Below are 19,649 nucleotides of genomic sequence, written 5' to 3' on the forward strand. Positions count from 1 at the left end.
TGCAACTGAATGTACTAATCTGATTTATATGTGTGATTTTACTTTCATTATGGGGTTATAAAGAGATGTAGCTCCATATTTCAAACAGACTACGTATCCTTCCAAACATTTTCTCATTCAATACTGTTGTCCAATCTCAGCCAAAGCATCTTTGGCCGCACTGCTGCTCTCCATGGTATGTTTCTTTTTGCATGGAAACAACACCTGCTGTTTGATTAAGAGCACTGAGAACAGCTACTGCAAGAGAAAGAGGCATCAGACAGTATAAATATTGTTGATTTGGGACAAAATTTTAATAGTTCTTATTTCATTTGAAAATCACAGAGGCAAGAAGTTCCAAAAATGTATTTTGAGATTTCACTATGTTTTATTTTCAGCTTAGTGAGCAACTGTTTTGTTTAACCCAGATAATTGAATCAAGATGCATACATGCTTAAGTAACTGTGGGATCTGACTGCAGGAGCCCTCACGCTCCTTACCCCAGCCCAGCTAAACACCGCCTTGCTTTCTCACGTTGCCTCCTATCAGGCTGCAGGTTCCGTGCGCTAGGAGCTTTCTCCTTCTTGCTTGTACTTTAGGAAATGTAGAAGAACAATACGGAATAAAGCAGCAGCAAATGCCGACACTGAGATGACCTGCTTTAATTTAAATAATAAAAAAAAAAGTCTCCCTTAACTTGCAAATGATAGACTGAAAAACGGATTAAAATAGAGGTGGGGTCCTCTGAGGAAGTGAACACCTTGGCCCTGATCCAACAAAGCACTTAGCTAATGATTAACTTCAAGCACTCCAAGTGATCCTAGGAAACTCGCGACTTAAAAAAAAAAAAAAAAAAAAAACACTGCTTAACCCTCAGTCTGACTGCTTGCAGTTATTCTTGCAACTGTCCACCAACGCTGCTGGTCAATAACAGAGAACAAAGCATTATTACTCCTACAGCTATAATGTCACCATGTTGATGGATAAGTAAATCAGACCAAGTCTGAGGCCCGTGCACACATCCTTAAAGCCTGCACACTCAACATTTTTTTCCTCAAATCAGTCAACTAACGATTACTGTATACAAAATGAATAGCACGTGGATGTGGAAGTTTTTTTTTTTCAAACATTCTGACCATTACTCCCTCTCAATTTCAAAACTTCCAAAATTGAAATACATGGGTCATAAATAGAATTAAGACTCTTTTTCTGTCCCCCTTGTCATAATGAACATTGTTAACTATGTAGCACACTACTGTGTATCTTGAGGGTATCAGGAAATACTCCAGAAACTCCCTGAAGCATCTAAGAGGGGATTAGACTCAGAAATGTAACCCCTTTGGACATACCAAGTTCAGTGTGCATTAAGCTAACCACCTGCCTTTTAACAGATGGAAAAATAAAAAATACCAACATACACTAAAATCTGAAATAAATCTATACTCACCATTTTACCAAAATGCAACAAAAAATAACATACCCCATCGCATAAACATTCACATTTGTTGCACACACAAACAAGCTCTTTAAATAAGGTTAAACTAAAACATTTCTTCTGCCAAAACATTTCACGGAACAAGATTACAATAAACAAATACAAGGAAGTGGAATTCCATGGCAGAAAATTGGGAAACTTCCTTTCAGAGGTGGTTTCTGAGCAAATAACACAAAGAACTCAATGTCAATTTTCAAGCAGCAATTTAACTCTTTTTCTTTTTTCTTTTTTTTTTTGGGGGGGGGAGTGTTTTTGTTGTTGTTTTTTAAACAACAGCAGATACTTCAGGAGGAAAAGGAAAGTGTAATCATCTTATTTTTATTTCATTTGAAACACAAGCTAATCAAGGCCTTTGGATCCCTTGTTCTGTTCTTGCCTCCCTGAAAGTAACTTGCATGTTTTATCATAATTTATTCCAATCCAACCAGAGTTTTTGCTTGGACCTATTTTCTAGAAGCCAGGTTGGCTTTCACAAGTGGCAGTTCCTTCAGATATCAGATGAACCACTAAAGGGCAGGCAGGCAGGCTTCCTTACTGCCAATGAACTTGTAAATGAACATTATAAACAGTTTCCACTGCCTGAAAGCTAGACTGGTTTCTTGAGTGTGGTAACTACGCAGTGACTCTAACCTCTGATCATGTCAAAAGAGAAGAAAAGCCCATTTACTAAAGCCTTCTAGCCCATTTACTATTATTTCCAAGGGATGAGCACTTGTGCAAAGAAGATGTACTAACCATTGTCACAAATTTCCAGATAACCTTCTGACGGGCACCTCCAGCACAGGCCTTCAGCTAATATATTACACTTAGTCTTTTCGATTAAAAAAGATTTGGCATAAACAAAGAACACACCATAACCTATTCAAATAATTAACAAAAGCTCTACTTAGTATTTTTTCCAACAATAAAACCACAGCTGCAATAGTAGAATTATGTTTCTGATGAAAAAGAAAAAATAAAAGAAATCTCTTAGATGTTGCACCCAGCACTATATATTAGTACATCTGTGTTTTCTGCTTTCCAAAGTTATGCAATACTTGTGTTTATGGAATTTCACTATCCGTGGATTGCTCAGTTTCTCCCTTCCTGACAAGGCGCAAGGAGCTGAAAAGCCTTTCCAGTTTTTAAAGATTTTTTTTTAAATCATTATGTATTAAAAATACTTAGAATATTTTAACAAAAAATAGTTTTAAAAATAATTCAAGTACACCATGCTCTATAATACTGCACAACTGGTAATTAGAAAACCTCAAAATGATCACTTCAGTTATTCAATTAACTCTGTTATCTCCATACCTGCTTATGAACATTTCCTGATTTTCACCAAGTTTTCACTAATCAAAGGGAATAAAAGAGAAAATGTTTGTATCACAGGAGGATTGATGTGTACAGACACAGCCACGCTCAAAATTAAACTTTCCTTCTGTCCTACGCCTCTAATCTCAGCAACCAGATTTAAAAGGTCACCACAATTTCACAGACTCAGGTAAAAATGTTTGCTGAAATCCTAATTTCTGTGCATTGTTCCTGACATTTACCAATGACACCAGACAAACTGCGTACACTCTGAAAGATCAGTCACGGTTACACAGGGACTCATTTATCATTTTCCTTACAGACTGCTAGACAAACTTCAGTACATGAGAATTACAGTAACCTCCAGCATGAAAAGTAGTTAGATATTCAGTTAGATGAGCGGATTGTTTATTCCTCTGCAGCTTGAGGTTGAGAAAGGGGAGGGAATCCCTGTTATTGGCAGACTCAAGACATCCCCAGCTTTTGTGACTATAAACTACAGGACTGAAAAAGACAAAAGAACGGAGGGAAAAACAATAACACAAAAGAGTCCCTCAAGTCCTCCACCTTTGTAAAATGAAACTACAGAACTATGCACATTTTTCCACACTCATCCATTAACTGCGTACAGCAGAAAGCTTATCTTATTCCCACACCAAGTCTCCTTGAAATATCTGTTGATAGGTCAGTGAGTGATGGTAAGTAGATGACCGTAGCCCCACCGCACCAATGGATAAGACAGATGCACTGCTCCGATCAGAGCAACAGCCTAGAGAAGTCGCAGTACTGAACCCAACAAGACATCTCAGCCTACGCAGATTCCAATTTTCCAGTTAAATACACAATGACACATAAGGTTTAACTCTAAATGGCTTGAAACAGAACACTGATGACTTTGGGGGGTTGTTTTTTCCTTGTTTTAAGATTCCCATGTTTGAATGCAATGCAAGGACAATGTACAGTTAACACTAATTCAACATTTCCAATACTCCTTCATCTTCCCATTAATTAGGGGAATGTAGAAGAATGGAGAAAATGTAAATAAGTACTTCCAAGAAAAGGGGGAAAAAAAGCAGAAATAGAAAGGGAGGAACAGAATATGAGAACAAATATTTTAAGTGACAAGGTAATTATATTTGAAGTTAATAGCTCCTCGCTCAGAATTTAAAATCTAACTGTAATGAAATCTTCTATACACCCAGACTGGCATTACAGTATAATGCATTTCAGCACACACTCAACTGCTGCCTCAGTGTGCTTGACCATCAACTAACAATCCCACTCAAAATGTGTTCCTTCTGTTCAATATTCACTCGTAAAGTCCAGATCAAGAGAGGCATACTTGAAATTGCTACCAGTCCTGAATAAATAGATACTAAAAAGTACTTTTTTTTTTTTCCTAGTTGAGCATTTCTGGCTAGAATACTCTACATTCTTCTCTCATAACACTAATTGGCTATGAGTTTTGTTCAAAAGAAGTATGCTAAATCAACAAACAAGAAATATTTTGTTACCTTTCAAATGCTATTTTTATTCCATGTTTCCCTGTGTGTACACTTTCAGTAGTAAGCAAGCAGATTAAAGCTGTTCAGTTCTGATTAGCTCTTCTAATAGTCTCAGTATGGCTGTTATGAACATCTTTTCCCAAAAGCTTACCAGATTCTCTCTATTGAGGTATCTGTCTAGACTGACATAGAGATTAACAGTTCCTAATCCACTTCTAAATTCTCTAACTCATAACAAGCTGCTCCTATTACTTCACCTTGACAATATTTTTGGCAATAGAATAAGACTTAGCATTTTATCTCCCCATGATGCTGCATCAACATTAACCAACCCTCATGCAACACTTCTACCTTGCAAGTACCTCATTGGCACAGACGAAGTGATGTAAGATTACAAATTGAGATCATTCAACATTTAAACCCACTATCTTTCTTGTTTGCAAAGCTGATTCAACTTTAAGAAAACCCTTCTACCTCTTCAATGCCAATAGCTCTCATGCTGTTCTAAAGCCAGCAGAGGTGGGAAGTGGCACCACAGGTCCCTAGAACAATCAGCTTAGGGAGCAAAGCATGATAACCTTTATTTTAGCATGCATAACTACTAATGCTTTTATGGGTTATTAAATTATCTGGTCCTGTTAGAATCCAACTCCAATATTTAACTCCCTGACCTCCAGCAGTCAGTCTGCAGTGACATTTCATAGAATACATGCCACGATTTATATTGCAAGAACTGCTTGGGTAAAAAACATTCATTTCATGTTCAATGCTTCCATGAAGAATGTTCCTATACAGATGAAAAACACCCATCACAGCATTATATATATAGGGAAGTGATAGCAGCAGCCCCCCCTCACTACATTCATTTAATCTGGATTGCTTAATATGGATTTCAACATTACCTTTATAAAGCCAAAAATCTTTCAGCTCATTGGTTTGTAACTAACCTTTGTGTTCTACTCTGCTAATTGGATATTCACTTTTTTTTTTTGGTAGATTTACTGCAGGCTCATGGTAGCCTAAATTTGAGATCAAAATTGTACTCATTATCACTTTTCTCACTACCTGAGCTGTTCCAAGTGATCAGTAATCAAGACAGTGCCTACTTGGATACTGGAAAGCATAATTGTATTGTATTTGTATGACTGCACAACAACCCAAAAATATTTTTCAAAATCTTTAATACTCTATTATTCTGGAATATATATATTTTTTCAAGCTACATAGCTGCCTTGACTTTTGAATGTCTGCTAGGTCTACCGTTCATAACACTACTTTGCTAATTAAAAAAAATAAAATAAAATAAATTGTACAAACAAATTAGACCTGATATTCAGATGACTGAAAACTTTGGACTTAATTAATTAAGAGATCTCAGCATCATGTCACTTTTTTTTTTTTTTAATTACTGTTATGTAATGTGGAAACTCAGCTTAATACGCAACAATCAGGACCCCATATTTTCAAAAACTTTAGAGTTTCTGCTCTGATTACAGGATTTACCATTCCTGCAAGACCTAGGGTGCCAAAAATACAGATAAAACCCTACATTTCCAAGCTAAGTTTCTCACTACAAGTAGACAGAAACCAAAGCAGCGCTATTTCTCTGCTTGAAGACTGTAAATATAGCCCTATGTGTGACACTGAATTGCAACTATTCATATAAACAATGCATAACCTAGTAATCTAAATATCAAGTTAAGAAGTTCACCATTGATCAATTCAGATAGTGTTCAGATAACATCTTAATCAAGTGTCACCAGACACAGTGCAGTGAGACATTAGAACAAGAGTGGAATTGCTACCTACTGAGGTGACGAACTAGGAATCTAATTACACCTCTTCAGACGTGCCTTTAAAACAAAAACAAACCAAAAAAAAAGAAAGAAAAGAAAATCCAAAAATCCACTGTACTAGCTCTTTCAGTCCTATTTCCCTGAAGAATTCCTCTACAGGAATGTACACTATCATACAGAAAGCTGCACACATAAAAATGGAGAGGACTTCAAAAGAAGTGGAAAGCATAATTAAGCAAAGATGCATACTCAAAATCTAAAAGAAAAAGTCAACTCTTACTTAAAACTGACCAGTGTATACGCATTAGCTCTCCAGGTCATTACAATTTAAACTACCACAAGGTGCCTCTAACATTGAGGCAGCTAAAAATGGATGAATATCCAAAGTAAGAGCACAAATAAGACTGTCAGCACTGAAGGTACACTGTGCTGACTAGGCTATTAGGGTTTAGCTGTCCATTTCTCTAAAGCAATCCCTCTGCCATTTAAGAGGAATCGAAACACTGTGCATATAATGATCAAAATCTGCAATTCTGTGGGATTTTAGCACATCCACAGATGCTTCGCAACAATATATTGTGATCTATGTTCCCAACTCTAATTTCTTGATGGGCTACCAAGACAGCAGAAACCTGGTGCATACCAGTTGTAAAGGCCAGAATCTGAAATGAAACAGAAACCACGTGTCCAATTTCATGGAGAAGATGATGCTGATGACTGCAGTACGCAATATTAACAACCTGTCCAAATATTTTGTTACATCATCTTTCAGCTTTACAAAATCTTGAAAGTGCAAGGAAAACCTGCAACTCCTCCTGGAGCACTTGCTGCTCTTTCCTGTCCAAGGTAGGACACTGGATTAAATAGGCCACGGAATGACCTATTTCAGCCATAGGTATATTCTAACTTTGTAAAATGCCCCATAGAAAGTCCAAACCGTAACTAAGATGTGCAGTGAAAGACAGTGAAGAGAGGCAATAGTATACTGGACTGATTGTTATCTAGTAGACAAAGATGATAAATAATTATCATCTGAACTGAGTCTGTTTGACTTCTCAGGAGATCATCATTTATCATAATCATCAGCTAATTGAGTTTCTGCTTCTGAAGGGTCAAGAAAACTTATTAAATAAAAAAACAAAACAAATCATTTTTTTAATCTTTCATCTGCCAATACCATTTCCTGAAACCGCAGCAGACATTGCTCTACAAAATCCTTATTCCAGGTAAACAACAGGTTTCAACACGGTTAAACATGAATCTTTTTTCCTGATTTCATCTGCCTTTTTCATTCTTTCCTGACACCTTCTTCCCTTCCTCATTCAACTTTTCAACTAAGACCCTGCAGGATCACTGGAAATGTCATCCTGTTACCCTGGAATAGGATGGGCAAGGCACAAAGAAAGGTGCGCTCAAACTTGACAAGCTATAGTCCAGGCAACTATTTACACAAACTCAGTGGGCTGCCAGAGTCTAGGGCACACGTTATAATCTAGAGGACTATAGCTTCATGTGCTTGGTAGTAAAACTGGGATTTAATCAAATCTGTGCCAGTTCCCCTGCTGACAGAAGTCATCACTGGTCTATATCTAAAGTGCATGGAGCAACGACAATAGGAGTGGTTGGAAACAGTATTTTTTGCTTAGTTGTTATTAAGTAGTAATTATTAAGTGGTAGTAGTTAAGTGGTTATTAAGTTAGCTTACTTGGCCATTGCTAAGCAATCTGCTAATTAAATTAATTAACAATAGTAGAAATTATTTCTATACACAAATACCCAAGGGCATGTACTACCTTACCATGAATACAATTTGACAAGCATGGATATGCTGGCTTTCTCTTTCCTCTGACTTAGGCACGGGTTGTGAAATATATTGCACCTTTTAAGCCCTGTATTCCTGTTCTATTTCAGAATTCAAAGCATTTATTTTCCATATTTAGACGATATTTATTCACTTACGGAGCAACTTGCCAGGAGACCAATTTGTTATTTCCAGTTCTGTCCTCTCTGAGTTTTAATTTTTACACATCTGCAAAATGGAGAAATGCCAATTCATTAGACTGCTTAAGATCACTACTTGGGATGTACCATACAAATGCTCATCATTCCTAGTTTGAGGTATACTAAGAGAATATAGCTATACCAGCTAGCTCCTGTGGAAACCTCAATGGGCCTCCAAGCATACAGAAGGCAAAACTTTGTTGTACATGGTCGGAGGAGAGATTTGCTATGAAATATGCAGGATGAAATTCTCAAGATAAGAGCTCTCAGAAGAGAACAACCATGAAAGAAGTCTGGCACCTCTGGCAATAGTCTTTACAACAGGAAATAACGAAAAATAACGAAAGCTAGGTGCTTTCTGTCCTCCTGACCTGGCTGCTCCCACTGTTCCTGCCCACAGCGTTTACTGTGTGGCTTTTTCATTCTCAGGAAACAATTAATTAATGTTTGTAAAGTGCTTTTCGAAAGGTCAAGCACTGTGTAAGCACCAAATGTTATTGCTGTGGTAAGGAGACAGAAAAGGTTTTAAATTAGTCGAAAGCTATATGCTATTAGTTTTAATAAAGCACTATATATTATTGTAGCAGGACAGATGTTTATTAAGTTTTAATCCATCTTACTTTTACTTATAATCAACATCACAAAAAATTTAAAAATCAAAAAGAAATGAATATCACTACTGTAGAAATCTCAACAGAAACATTTAGTCCAACAGAGCACACAGTTTTCATCAATCTTTAGTAAATAACTGTATCATCCTGCATCATAGAAATTATGTATGCAAAAGGATAGCAGCTTACACAGATATGTTTCACATACCATACATGCACAAACACAACGTATGTATGTTCCTTTTTTTTTTTTTTAAACACATACACCAAATTTTTTTTTTAAATTGGCATTCACTGTCAGACTGTCCATCTGACACCGGTGCTGCTGTCTTTCCTCTAAAACCCAATCCTGGTCTCCAGCCAAACAGGTTCATCCAAAAGAGAACAGCTGTAGAGCTGTCATTTGGCAAAAGCAGCATCATTCAACATCGGCAGCCCTATTGTCATCTTTAACACACTATCAAATGCCTGGCACGCCACCTGAGCGCTGACACAGAAAACACCGCTCTTCCCACAGCACTGGAGCTCTTCATTCCCTGTTCACAGGCCCTTGGTGCTATCCCTCTACCGATATTACTCAGCATTCAGTTTTCCATGAAGGCATGTTTCCATTTCTGAGGCAGGCACCATCAAAGTCTTTCGCAGCCTTATGATCTTTTGCTATAACCGGAGCTGGAACATGGCACTGAAGTGGCTGACACAAACCATTCCAGGAACACGTCTGCTACAGCTGACTGGGCAGAAACAAAGCCAGTCCTCAGCACAGGGCATCCCCACCCAAATCCTTCAGTCATCGGACACTTACCTAGCCTCTTGCTCAGCAATCTGTGCTCCCACTATGGCCTGCTACTGTGACCTGGCATCCCTGTAGTCCTTTCTGCATCCACTAAGACAGCCTTGGAGCACACCCTTTACTTGCAATATCCTGTGTATCTACGGTTCAGCTTCTCCATAGATGTTTTATGCTTGTGTTTATTAAACCACTTTCATTTTTAATCACAGAATCACAGAATTATTTAGGTTGGAAAAGACCTTGAAGATCATCAAGTGCAACCATCATACTTAATTCACATACATTTTCACATGATTACAAATTATATAATGTTTTTAATAAAGAAAGGGGGGGGGGGGGCAGCAGGCTTTACTCCTCAAAGTCATTAAAATATTGAATTTCCCACTACGTCATTAGCTGTGCATGTCTGCTGAGGCTTTAATCATATTTTGAAGAACAAGAAATCACAGGCAGGGAAACCACATGAAAGAAAGGGCCTCAATCCAAAAGGAAATAATGTATCATCCTAAACCATACAACTCAGTAGTAGTTTAATTATAGCTTGCCTAATTATACCTTATGACACTCTATGATATTGTAGTATAAAATCAACTCTCATAGACACACACACACACAAAACCTATATTAAAACAGCATTATGTCTGTGCTATATACAATGAAAGTCAGAAGTTCATGGCTAGCTAAGAAACATGCCATATGTTCTCCATACACCCAGCCAAACACTACCTTGACAATCTTCTGAAGAAGCCAACTGTGGTAAAGTGGGTGACAACACATTATATTCCTCAATTACCTACAAACTTTTGCAGTTTGCTTTCCTTTTGAAATGCATGTGTTTGAACACCACTCTTGGCATAAACATTTCTTTGGAGAGGTACTGTTTCTAAGAATGTAAGACAAAAATCATATACTGAAGCCCTATAAATACAGGGTGTTTTATTTTAACAGAGAATCCCATAGGAAATAAATGAGAGAAACCTGGTTAAATTAGAGCCTTCGTAAATTTACTTATTATTATTTGTAAAATTTACTTATGCAGTAAGTAAAGCTTATTTAAAACTTATAAAATTCCAAGTCAGCAATGAACACTATAGAAGTACTAAGCCAATACACTAACATACAGGAAAGTATAAATATTTTCCCCTTTAATCTCCAGATGATGATGGATCTTATTAAACAGATGCCACCCATCTTTCATTTAAGCTAGCTGAAGGAACCAATTAGATGCACGTTTCCATAATGAAAATGTGAATTCAGTGTGAAGCTTTGTCTAACAACAGGCTTGTACAGCAAAGCCTAAGAAGAGTTAAGCCATGGTCTCTGAGGTCTCCTCCTGGCATGGAGTGCTAATGTAGGATAGGGAGTGACTGCAACTGCACGGAGCCACAGATGTAAGAGGCAAAAGGCCAGCAGGCAGCAAGGAAAGCAGTTGCAGTCATAGCTGGGGAGGGGGGAAGAAACGTAAACTTATGGTTAGCAAAATCCATAGCCACTCCATTTCTGAGTTAGAAAAAACACCTGATCTTTTTCATTACTATGATTATTCTCAAAAAAGCAAGGTTAAGCATACTCTTGCACAGCAGAACTGCAACCTTTTACGAAACCTGCTTATGCTACTATGAAAAACCTACCATGAGAGCTATGAACACAGGCTAACCGTGTGGATCATCTGGAGGACTGCCTGTGGATGGTACTGGGCACGTGGGGCACTTCCATCTGGACCATCACCTGGAGGAGACGCAGAACAGTTGCTCGAGCAATGAATGCAGACCAGGCAGCTGAACACCCCCTCCTGAACACAGGCTGGCATGCAACGTAGATGTCACTTCTGCAGTAGCCTGGGGAATGACATTTGCTGCCAAGAATGGAAGGAAGCACTTTTCTGGTCCTCTTTTTACTCCCCAAACACTTGTGCTTAGGCCATATCAAAAACAGTTCCTCCAAACAGATTCTAAGCCAAATTTAATTCAATACAGGCTTACAGAAAACAGCCCTCTCTGAAAAAATGAACTGTATCCATATTTATTTTTCAAATCCCATGGAAACTAATTAAAGGAATTAACCTCTCTCCATCAACTTCCTTATTAAATCTGCCCTAGTGTGCAAGAACATGAAGATGGAAGAGGCTAGACCATTTTTCTACTCGTCTGTTAGAAAAAAAAAAATAGACTAATATGAGCAGTGAAAAATACTTCTGTATTAAAAATACTGTAGTTCTATACAGAAGACATCTGGGCTGAGTACTCTGCAAACAACCACTTTTTTAATCCATTCAACCCAGAGTTTTAAAATAAAGTTTACTGTGTGATAGTGTGCATCCTAAGAATAACTCTTTATTTTCAGATTTCATGGAGAGCGCAACCAAGATGAGTGTCAGACCTCCTATATAACAGCACACACAACTTAGTTCCCTTGTATTCACACTCCAAATTTTGTAAAATCTTTTTGTATTTCCAGGTACTAAACTGTAACTGAACACCACTCTATTTCAAGAGATTTCCTCTTAACCACATTTGCCATATTTGTATTTACCAGGTTCCTTTTTTTTTCCCCCCTTCTCCTGTAAACTCAAAGAAGGAGACCGCTTTCAACCCCGCAGGGCAAAACATTTCCTGATTCTTCAGAAGGCTTCCCATATTTTCTTTAAACCCCCCACAAGTTGACATCATATTTTACAGCGCAAGACAGCAAACCAAATAATTCAGAAAGCAGTCTTATGTATGTTGTATACAGTAGGAAAAACACCTCCTATATTTCTCAGGATTGCCCCATATTGTAGCCTCATCACCTGTATGCAATGGGGATTGCCCACCCACCACTTCAGTAAGTCACTGTTTTTCAAACATAGTGTAAGGGTGACCTAAAATCTCCGTTTCCTATTCATATGATGCTTCATTTAGCTTACTAAAATGAATCCTGTACAAGTGAGTTCACCTTGTTAATACAGTTCAGATCACTCTTTGAAATCGAATTTCTCATTTTATACGCTAACAACCTTTCTATTCATCTAGAGTCTGGAAGTTTAAGAACTGATCTTTTTTTAAAAAGAAGCAATGCTAGCATCATGGCCACAGCACTTCTCACATGGCTACCCATTAAGGGGTCAAACCGACAAACACACTGCATAAGAAAGAGAGCAAGATCAGATTTAAAACATAAATGTTTCAGAGGGAGGACTTTTTTTTTTTCCCCTTCCTTTCAACAGAGTTCAGAGGCTAAAATACCATTACCTGTGAGAAATCAAATGTTAATCTGAAGTCATGTTATAGAATATAAAATAAACTCAGCTGCCAGGAAATCGTTGCCATCATTTGATACACAGAAAACAAGACCTCACATGTCTGGCACATGGGACAGCAGATATCAATGTTCAAAAAAAAAAAAAAAATCAGCTGGATTCCCTTAGCTCCCAGAATAATGTTGTCAGCTAGTGTGATTTGCATCATCTTGGGCACTGCGTTCATAACTAGCTCTCACAGAGACTTCCAAGTTCTTTATTTCCTCAAGTCTACACGCTTGGAATTTGAGGAAATTTTGCCAATTAAGAACTTTGATCTGGCCATTCCTAAAATGCAGGCAGCCTGCAACCCTGCCTCAGGCACTAGCAAAATATTACGTTCATGATGAATACAGGATATTTCATTTAAATGTAGACTAAGGGGAAAAAAAAAAAAACAGCATACCTAAAACTTCTATCATGAAAAACTTAGAAAGAAAAAAAAAAAAAACAAGAAAGCAAGAGTTGTTGAAACAGTGTTTTAAATAATACTTTAAATATTGAAAATATTTTAAATACTTTAATAGATTATTCATTTTTATTTAAAAATGCATGGATTGGTTTTCAGATATTGCATCTGTAGATTATGTTCTTGATCTCCATCACTTGACCAGTTCGTGCTTTCTAGGGAAAAGTGCTGAAACCACAGTAACAGCCTGAATTACTTAGGGATTTAGGGAGAAATTAATCCAGCCTTTCAGTAATGGTAGTATTTTTTCAAAAGCCCATGGAGGTCATGACTAGCTTTAATGACATACTGTTTATTACATTCAATACAGTGACAAAATGTGATTTAGATGAATGAGGTACTTCAGCATGGCAAAAACACTGCTGTGAATTCCACACCTTACTCAGCTCTTCAAAAGACGACAGCCTGTTCTTCCACAGCAATCACAAGTAATCATATTCCTTTCAACTACGCGAGCTCACACACACTGTAAAGTAGGCCAGGAGTTGCCAGAACGCTATTGTCGTGCTGAAAGCACGTGCCAACCCCCCTCCTGTGGTTTCACATCTGGCAAGATCCCTGCAGCACACAGAAACAGTGAAGTGTCAGATGAGGAGAAAGGATGAACACAATCCATAATGTTAGCTAAAGGGTATGGGCATTTGAGTGGTACGGATTTGGAGAAGTACTCAGCTAACAAGGCAAGCAGGGTAAAACTAGCCTGTGAGCAGTAACACCCCAAGGATGGATGGGCTGGAAAATACACACTTGGCTGCTGTTTCTACAGCAGACCTAGAAGACCTGTTGGGTGTGAGAACTTCGCTGTGCAAGGTGTCATTTCAGATAGGGTATAGAGAGAAGGTCCCAAACCCAAAGCTGCTGCACTGAGCAACTGAAGAAAAGGATCTGAGGTTATGTATCGTTCTGGTGAAACACATGACCCACACACTGCTCCGTTAGAACAGACAGAGCACAAAAGACAGCAAGTAAAAACTGCATATAGAAGGCTGCAATACACCAGGAGCCTGTCAAGCTGCTGACAATACATCCTTATGGCAAACGAAGGGTAAGCACCAGGACAGATGGCAGAAACTTTTAAAGCCTACTGGTGGCTTTTTTTTTTTTTTCTCCTTTTGTAATCAGATGTAGCTGTAGAGATTAGCACAACATAGTAAACAGTTTGAGGATTACACTGAAATTCATCTCTATTTGTATCTATTCCTAGGCAAATAAACAAATATAAAATATATTCTGTTTCACCTCCAGACAGTTATATCATTCTGCTTTCCATCAAATCTGCCTTCCCCAGTAAATACTACTCACCAGGAAAACCCTAAGGGTATTAAATAGACAAAGTGAGACATGCAAACACTCTGTGTTAGCAGAGCATGGTGAAACACTGCACCCTTCACAAAAATCTTTGCAGACTGATACAAGACTATGACCTAGCACTCATTACAGGAAAAACACTGATAATTTTTAATGCATTAATTAACAAATGGTAACAATCTAGTAAATAGAGGAAAAAAAGTGATGGCAAAGTATCTTCTGAAATAATGGAACATATTTTGCACCTACACACACCACAGTGACGGTGTCTTTCCCTTAATACCATGAATGGACGCAGAATATGATTCTGCAGTTATACTGACTTTACTTCACTTGGAGCATACTTCAAGTAAAGATTATAGGACAGGGAATAAAGAGAATTATATTTTGTTCATAATAGCTTTTGGCTTGGGAATCCAAAAAACATCTAAGCAGCACATTCTGCTTAATTTACTTTGATATGGGAAGATTAACTCCAGGGAAATAAAATTAATGCATTCAAGGATTCTTTCCACTACCTCTGTAATTGTTTCTATTGTCCCAGATTCATTAAAATCCCTCTGGTAAATCTCTAAATATTATAGATTTGTGGTATTCAAGATAATAAAACAGCCCTTGAAATACAGCTTTCCTGAATAATAATAATTCATAACTGATAAACTACAAAAGGTCTAATACACATGTAGAGTAACCTGAGTACAACTAACGCTGACTGAAGTGCAACTAACATGAACAAATACAAAACTATCACAGTGCCAATAGAAGAATTCCAGCCTCGAAAGGATGCTTCACCCTGGAGTCACTTTGTTGTACCCTGCATACCAGTCTATCTCAGCTGAAATTTGCTTTCCAATAAATAGATGCCTTTTCTGCACACAAGCCTAGCGAGTGGTTTTACTGGAACATGGCAATATACACCTGTCTGACAGCGCAATCCAAGCTCATGGTATGTATAAACACGCTCTTGAATGATTACTATCAAGCAATACGCCCAACCTGTTTTCCAAAATAAATAACCACACGAGTAGGTTTTTGCTTTTGTAACTGCGCCAAGCACTCATACCTTATAATCATTTTTCAAAGTCTAGGGCAAACACTTCTTCCGTATTTATTCTATACATTGTTCTTCATTATAAATTGTGATCAGCTACAGTTAAAAAAATTAATATGCTTTCTAAATTTTAGCACAAAGTTAAGTACTGAAACTTATGCTTCCAAGCATATGTTAAGCTTCTATTGACACAAAGACTCTTTTGCTTTATTTTTAAGCTCATTTGCTACTAGAGCAACTAATCACTGAAAATTCTGGTAGGATTGCACACTCTTGTGTATTTGGATTTTGTCTTGACTACTAATTGCTACGTGTTTTGCTATTGCACAGGAAAACACATACTTCTACTTGAAGTTTGCTCCTGTTTCTCTGCTTCTGATGTGCCTCCGTAAACTAGCGGTATTAGAGTGATGTTGACTGACAACATAGCACAGTTTACTTTAGTTTTCCATCCTCAGCTGGGTACCTATAACTGGGATCTTTCATTCAGTTACTTACTATGACCAGTTCAGTATGTTGGCATGTTTTCTATTCTCCTTCCAAGCATTTTGGTGCATTTGTTCAAAACAAAAGCAATCTGTACCTTCCTGACAACAGGGTTTGTTTGGGCTTTCTCCATCCTCTTCTGACACCACATAGCACACAGAAATCAAGTCTGGCCTTCTTTGCCTCTGCTCATAGACTCACTGATGTCAATGAAAACAGACTAACTTAAGAATACAACATCTGTTGTCCTTTTAGTCAAAAGCAGAGTTTAACAAACACTCCACACCTGCAACATGCTTCCTTGAGAACTTCAGGTAAGCAAGCATTAAAAACAAAAACAAATCTTCTGGTGGTGTAAACAAATACAGCATACAGGCTCAAAAAACATCAACTCTCTTAAGGCAGGCGTCAGTCTGATGCCCTGAATGAGTGCTCCACCCTGCACTTTTAGAAAAGGTTATATAAAAATAACCTAGGGGAAGGGAGGAAGACCATAAAAAAAAAATAATTAAGAAAATCGCTCAGGCTTTTTTCTTGCATATCATAATGAACACCAGATATAACAAGGCCTAGTTTCCTATATATTTGCATATTGTGGTTAGTTCATTTTAATGCCTAAGAAGCTCCCAGCAGCCAGGACACGTACAAGAATCCTCTTCTAGCTCAACTCTTTGCTACTTAACATAGAATGAGCTTACCAGGCATCTCTTCTCTCAGTTGAAGAACTTAGTCTCTACCTCTCCTCAGATTTCATAAACCTTATTAAAACTTTAATTAAGTTTGGAGATCTCCATCCTTTTGTAAAATATTGCTGAAATCAACTAATAAGTTCAAAAATACCTGGTGCAGGTTAATGCAGAAACAATACACAAGGACACTAGGATAGCAAGTAATGGTTTTGTAAGAAATCAGGACAAGCTTTGTCATACTATTGTGTTTTCATTTATCCTCTGAGTAACATAATTTACCAAAGCTTTGCAAGCTTCATTTTCTAATTCTGGGACGGAGAACCAGTTTCAAGACGAATGGAGGAGAACCAACAATATAACAGTGCTCAAGGCGCTATAGTTCAGCATCAGCAGACACTGCTCAGTATAATAAATACAAGGCCAACAGGAGCTATTGGCAGTAGGTACATTTGGCTCCATCAAAGGAAGTAATACTATAATACTCGCTGAGTATCCAGACCCACAAGCTACTTTTATTTATGACTTCATTATTTAATACTTTTTAAAAAAAAATCTACATAGATCTCATGTATTTACTGATTTATTATCTAAATACAAAGAAATAGTGGTTTCTGCAAACCAGTAATAAAAACCTCACAGGGGCAACGAGTTCAAAGTTTGTGGGTTTTTGTTTGTTGTTTGTTGGTGGTTTTGGTGGGGGGGGGGGTGCATTTTCACTGTCCATTAAAGCCTTCCTCAAATTTTTGACTTAAAACAGTTCTTCCATTCCCTCACCAATAGCTCTCATGCTGCCCTCAGGCTTCTCAAGCTGCTCTGTGTCATGTCATGTCTCATTTTATTTACAGTATACAAACTCTTTACGACAATGACTTAGACTATATTTAGAAAATGCTGTATAAAGATACAGTGCTGCATAAGTGTTTTATAATTTCCCTAGTGTACAGCTTCAGCATTTTGGACGTTAAAGGTATTGTCCCGGCCAATGGCAAACTATAAGGAAGAGAAAATCATTAACCTGAACATACAACTTTTTTTTTCCTTGACTATTTTCAAAGCATACAGAATCACAATAAAATAGCTATACTGTAGGATCCCAATTCAATAAACATGAAAGCATGAAAAAACAGGAACTCTAAAATTCTCACAGCATTTTCCAATACTAACTTCTTGCTTACCTTCTTCAATGAACAACAAATATCACCCTGAGGCCATTTTTAAAGAAAGCTGTAATGTGAGCAGTGCTAATATACAGATTTCAGAAGCACCTGCACACAACATGTTAAACTCCCTAAAAACGGAATGAGTAGTATTTTTTTATTTTTGTTTTGTTATTTTCTCCTCTTCCCAATTACTAAATATTTAGTGATGTGGGAGTAGATTTTATAAGCTTATCTGTGAACATACTTTTGGATTTTATTGCATTAGAGCAAGTAAATGAAAGAAAACCTTTTTTTCTGAACTCTTGCACAACACACTACTATTCTCAAACAGAGCCTAGCTTTCAACTGAAAGCAACATGTCTTACCTTCTAGCTTCCATAAGTGCTTACATATAAGTATATGCTTGCACACAGTATTTACCCCAGAAAATTGATCCCTGTGTTGCCTGGGGAATAGTAGGGATCCTTCTAAGCAACGCACAGGATGTGTTAGTTAAAAACGTCATTCAAGTCTCATTAATGCCCTAGCCTTCATCATTTGTTAGCATTCCTAATTTGAAACTACTACAGGTATAAATGATACGCGTCTGTTGGCAAAGAAGTTTCAGATGGATAATCAAGTTACTAGGCCTTAGTTATGCCTCATAAGGGAACTGCACGTATGCTCTTAGCTCATGTCAAACACTAAAAACAAATTCAGGCTAACATCTCTGTACATTAAAAATATACATATGCGTAGCAGAGCTGCAGATCTGACGGTCTAGAACAGCTTTCTTCTGGTTCCAATTTCTGCCTGTTAAAAGTTTAATCTAAAGCAAAACCTACATTAACAGACAAAACTCTCAACCTGTACATTACTCCCTTATTGAGAGCTATCAACCAGTACTAAAGACTGGTGTGAAATTCACTGGGACCTTGCCACAGGCAGTCAGCCACCAAAAACCCATTTGACCAAGATCAGGATGTTAATATGAGAGCTTAGAGAGGAGTGAGATTACCTTGCCGCTCATGTGACTAATCCCTGTATTTCTTCTAACAGCCTTTTTGTGGAGGAGTAGAACAAAGACAGAGCCGGGAGAATACAACAGCTGATTTTTCTTTCATTTCCCAAATAATTCTCCTCTGCCTCTTTTGCTTCCCCCCTCTCAGCAGATGCCCAACTTTACTAGCTATGAAGCAGAACAGCGGATAAAGAGAAGCCATTTGTGGTGTCAGCTCCTAACAGTTGACAAACTTACTCATCTATGTTCCTTTTATTTCTTCCTCATGTACTCCATATGCATGTTTTCCACAACTCTCCTCATTTTTATGTTTTGATACAACTCTTCCAAATCCTGTATGCTTCCTTTTACTTTCCCATATTTCCTCTCTGAATATTTAAGATCCAGGCAAGCATTTTAACATCCCTGGTCTTCTTGAATTTTGCTCCACCTGAACTTTGTAAAAAACTCTAAATATCCTGTTTCCCACTTGGTATTGTGCCCATGCTTAACTGCCACTAGCTGCCTCTAGGTACAGATCAGTTTATTTTCAGACACACTGAACTTACTCACATCAATTGTATTTGCAGCATTTTGGCCATTCTACAAAACATCATAAAAAAAGTTGATAATTTTATTTTAAGAGGTGTTAAGAAAAAAAAAAAAAACACACGTGTTCTACAAAGCAAACTAACAGACACTAAAATATTATTTAAGGATATAATGAAGGCATCATTAAAATCAATAGCACTTT

General features: G+C 37.5%; 1 protein-coding gene across 10 annotated transcripts in view; it reads right to left on the minus strand.

Annotated features, from left to right (window-relative positions):
• CCSER1 (coiled-coil serine rich protein 1) overlaps positions 1-19,649 on the minus strand; it is a 735,828-nt gene that overhangs the window by 657,022 nt on the left and 59,157 nt on the right. Inside the window, exon 1 of one of the 10 annotated variants that reach the window (XM_083833065.1) lies at positions 8,031-8,100. The exons of 5 other annotated variants lie outside the window; for them this stretch is intronic. The gene's annotated coding sequence lies outside the window, so the exon portion shown is untranslated. Of the gene's footprint in view, positions 1-8,030; positions 8,101-19,649 lie in introns of those variants that run through there. 4 more of the 10 variants (XM_083833067.1, XM_083833059.1, XM_083833060.1 and 1 more) reach the window with 4 other exon arrangements.

Source organism: Anser anser (assembly GCF_964211835.1).
Source record: "Anser anser genome assembly, chromosome: 4".
In the NCBI taxonomy this organism is placed as follows: domain Eukaryota; kingdom Metazoa; phylum Chordata; class Aves; order Anseriformes; family Anatidae; genus Anser; species Anser anser.